Genomic DNA, 4,905 nt, shown 5'->3' with positions numbered 1-4,905 from the left:
CAATGTTCTTATTCACCCTATACTAATTACGTAGAAGTTTGTGTTTTACCGCTTCCCTGCGTAGATGACCTACAAAGAGGGAGATGGCACTTTCAGGTGCCAACTAAGTCTCTACAGCTTAAGATGCCAAAAATCTAAGTCTTGCTAGCAGATTCCAGCAAGGATTCAGACATGCAGTACAGTTTCTGAATGAATACTCATGGGAGCTCTTCGGGGAGCTTCTTTGCTGCTTCTGCAGCAGGCCATAGAGYAGTTGCAGCTGTTACAGCCCTAAAGTAAGGCAAGAAGTCAGAGAGAACATTCAAGTTTATTTCTGAACATAGTGAGGGTAACAAAATTGTGGCTGCATCAAAGAAGAGATGTCATACTCAGGTTGGTATCTGCCAAAGTGCAGATGGTGCCCCACATCTGGGATTACACTGTGGCTTTCCTGTGCTCCCTCAATACGGCAGATGGCTTTTTAAGAAAACTGGTGAAGAGTAAGCTCTCTGTAGGGGCTGTCTTTATGAACCAGGAATGTGAGGGGATATGTTGTCCTCTCCTTTGTATACTGCTTAATATTGTTTGGTAACAACATGCTGTTGCTACACTGTATACACATACACTGTATGGATTTCCACAGGTCTGATGTAAGCCAGAATATAACAATTTTTCTGAACTCTTTTTGTTTCACATCTAAGAGTTAAGTCCAAGAACAGTTATGGAAATACACAGAGTATATGCACTTACAGCTGGCAGTTGTTCGGACCAATATGTTTGAGGATTTCATTGCTCCTACACCACTTCTACAGCTTCAGTTGCCTTGATACCCATTTCATCTTAAAAACATACCAAACCCACTATTATCTTGGACAGGGGTATATTTTTGACTTTATCAAGTGACATCACTTTGAAGAACCTCCAAGTGTGTTAGGTACTGGATAAACAACTACAAGACAAGCTGGGAAGATTGCACCCATAACATCAGATGAAATGTTAAATATACTGCCATCAATTTCTTGGAAAATAACCTGTCTAGACAGCTGGAAGAAAAACCCAAACATTTAAATATCATAATCGTGGATTCCCTTTTGCCTTCCTATGCCAGCTGATAATAGCCAGGGTAGTGGATAAATTTAACTTTATTATTACACTGCTAGCCAACTTTGGAGATTCAACTTTCATAACCGTTAGCATAATGAGACCTTTTACATCATTGTAGTACAGCTACTCAGGAGCCACACTAAGGGGCTCAGAGGCTTAATCTATTCTGCCTACCTGAGACAGTGTGGTGACAGGAACATGCAACCAGATCCATCAATTACTGATTAGGTTTCTGCTCACTTGACATCATTCTCATTTAGAAATCACTTGAAGCTGCAGCTGGAGCATGGAACACCTATATCATCTCACAAAGTTAACTTGATTAATTGCTAGGCACACTTCTGCCAACATTTTGCAGCATTCTGTTACTTTCATACCAATCTCTTGCACAACTGTACTCGTACACTATCACACTTTGTTAAAGCAGTGGATGGCTGATTGCATTTAAGAACATTGCTTTGCTGCATTCATTCACCCAGCTCAAACCATACCTATTTAGCTGTCCCAGGCAGGCAGAACAAGATAGCTAGGAACCAAAGGCCCAGTTCTTAATCAGACTTGAGAAAAAGCAAATGTTCCTCTAAAGGATACCACCCAATTAAACTCCTACAGAGAACTTCATGTACAGCTCACTGTTCCTTCAGGGACTTCTTAAAAGCAAGTTACTAAACTGAGGCATCTCCTCACTAAGGCAGTAAAAGTTGCTTAACGTTTCTCAGCAGAGTTTGCTGTTACCTAGGCAGTGTTAAATGTGGACTGATTTGCTGCCTCCAAGTCCAGTATCAGGCCATCTCATTAAGTTAGATGCGGTGGTTGCTTAAGGATCAGAGCTGTGTGCCACTTCCCACGTTCAGGGCAGTGGTATTGGGACAGAAGCAGGTTCTAGTACCCTCTACACAACTACTCCATAATCTTATGGATAGTCAAAGTCAGTTAAGGACGCTCTCAAGTTGTGGGAGCTCATGGCACATTAGGGTATGTATTGGCTAATGACATTGTGATGTAGGGGAACTCTTGCTCCTTAGGACCTAACAGCAATACTCACACTAAATCAGATTCGGAGAGCTCCAAGTTTTACATAAATTGATCATCAATTTGGAAGGCACTTGTAATGCTTCTTGGCACCTGAACCCACTACACCTCCTGAAGCACTCAGCAGAAGAACAGATTTTTCTCTACATACACCAGGCCATCCAGTAAATGGAAAGGATGAGTCATACTGACCTCCTACCCAGCATTTTAAATATGTTCACTTCACAGACTGAGAACTCATTTATTTTATCTGTTCACCTCTCCAGCTGACAAGGTCAGTCAAATGTCATTTTGTGGCTAAACAGTCAGAAATAATGTATCAGAGCATTCACTGAGTGTGTATTTTGTGTGTAGTGCATACTTTTCCTTTGCATGTGGTTAAAACGCATGCTCCTACCTCCCCCAAAGAAGACTGTTTTCAAAAAGTGAAAGTCCTCCTAACTAGTGATAGCAAGCTGAATAGTGCCAAGTCTTAGAAAGGCATGACTGTCCATTTTCTGGCCAGCCCAAATGAGTCAGTGTCTGACCTAACACCAAGAAATAGTCATTCAGAAATGCTCAGCAGTAAATATTTCACATCGTTACTAACCACCTTACTAGATCATAGAAAAGGTTAGTATAGTCCAACATCCTGCTTCCATATGGTCAGGTCCATCCCTAGCAGACACCTAGGGAAGAACATAAATGGAATCATAAAATAAGCCCTCAAGCGCAGATACGGCTTTGTATATTTAGTAACTTAATCTCTTCCACTAACATCATCAGCGTCCTCTTGAACTCACGTATACTTCAGCATCCAGGGCTTTTGGCAGCAAGGAACTGAACAACTAATTTATCTTTGTGTGAGCCAGCTTCCTCTTGTTTTCAGTTGATGTCCATCTTTCTGGCTCTAGCTGAGAATTCACTTCTCTTTACCAGAAGTCTTAATCTACACAGTCCATATAAAAGCAGACCGATAGCTTCAGTCACCCTTCTGAGCTTTTTCCATTCCTGCTTTTAAATACCACATGCAATATTAAAATGCACACATACTACAGACTTATGCAAAGTAGCATAATGTTCTGTTCAATTCGCTTTTTGTGTTTGGTTGCCACTCAGCTCAGGTTTCCATAAACTCATTTCACTGTGCTAAAACATCTGAACAGAGTTCATTATATGTGAAAATTAAGAGTGAGTAAAGACAGAATGTAAACATATTGAACTACTACTGCTGTTTTGCTACACAGGCAGCATGGCTGAGGCTCTAGTGCTTCAGCTGCTCAGCCTCAGCCCTCACTTCCCTGAGCTTGAATAAGTGAGCTGGAACAAGGCAAAAAAATATGGGGGATAAAGTTCACTGACATGAGCAAGCTCTTCATTGAAAACACTGCAAATTAGCCCCACCAGTTTCTTGGTTCAGAGGTGCCTCAAAAGCTTTGACAGGAAAGAGCATCAAGATAGATTTGAAAGACAGAATAATCCCTACAGTGGAATAGCTTTTTGCTTGAGCTGTCCTGCCAGGCTCTTATCAGGGAGCAACAAAGGCCAGCTTCTCCCTTGCTGACAGGGAGCCACAGCCAGTAGGGCAGGGGCCACCAGCCAGGGCCCATCCTACAGTACCCAAGTAATGCGAGCAGAGATAGTAGCTAGGTTCAACCTCCATCAGGAGCCCAGATCACCAGACATGCACACAGTAACGAGGCTAGTCCAAGGTCAAGCTGAGAAGTCAATCTACAGGTCAGGCCTGGCCCAGAGAAGGTAACCAGGGTTGGAGAAAGCCCAGTAACAATGAGACAGGTCTATAATGACAGGACAAGTCTGAGATCAGGCCAGGAAGCTACAGAACAGAGCCCAAACCAGTAGCATCTATGACCAAGCCCAGCCACAGCCCAGGGCTGAGCTTAAATGAGCCTTCTGGGCTCATTGGCAGAGTGTGGGTGGAGGCCTCAGGTGAGGCTGGTCAGTGCAATTAAAGCCTATTTGTGTGCTCAGAGCCCTGACAGCTCTACCCTGCGTATTACTAAGATGAATAGAAATTAAATTGATTAAAAATAGCTTAGGTTTGTATTTCATCAGCCAATTCATTAGCGCCAACATGAACTAATTGCACCTACTGATTTTTAGCAGAATACTTTTTTGCAAGAAATTCTTCTCATAAAAAAAGCATTTAGATGCTTTTGCTTAGGCAAACCATCCACTATGATGTACTCCTAAATAGCTTCTTCAGTTATTTTAATTCCTTTTTCATCTTTGCAAGGAAATTGTATCTTAGATCCCTGCAAGCAGTTTAAATGGGATAAAAGAACTGTCCCAGAGCAGGCGCTCATGCAAAGTACTGAGATATTTCATTTTTTTTCAATTGAGAGAGTTAAAAGTCTGAAGTCTAATTCAGGCAGATAAAGTTTGTCTTGCCAAGAGTTCATTATTAGCTTGTCCATAACTGGCCCAGTCAACTTTTAACACATTTTTGCTGTTTATTCCAATCAAACAAATGCTGAAGTGAGCGTCACCATTGGGACACTTCAGAAAGCAACCTGCTGACCAGACATCTCAATAAATCATGTACCAGGACTGATCATGTTAACCAGCACTATGAACTTCCAGCATCTTATTCCTTCAAACAACAAGTTTATGTGGTGGAAGGAGGCTGAAAAGACACAAAAGCTGATCTTCTGTTATATGTGTTACATTAAATTATTGCAATTTCTCAGACGATTAATAAAATTTCTTATTAAAACTCATTGCAATGTGGATAAAATTAGGACTAAAAGTTGATCATTGCTTTAACACTAGCATTAGTAACAAAAAAAA

Source organism: Rhea americana, unplaced genomic scaffold (genome assembly GCF_003343005.1).
Source record: "Rhea americana isolate MKP2758 unplaced genomic scaffold, rheAme1 scaffold_259, whole genome shotgun sequence".
Classification (NCBI taxonomy): Eukaryota; Metazoa; Chordata; class Aves; order Rheiformes; family Rheidae; genus Rhea; species Rhea americana.
This window is presented reverse-complemented; position numbering follows the sequence as displayed.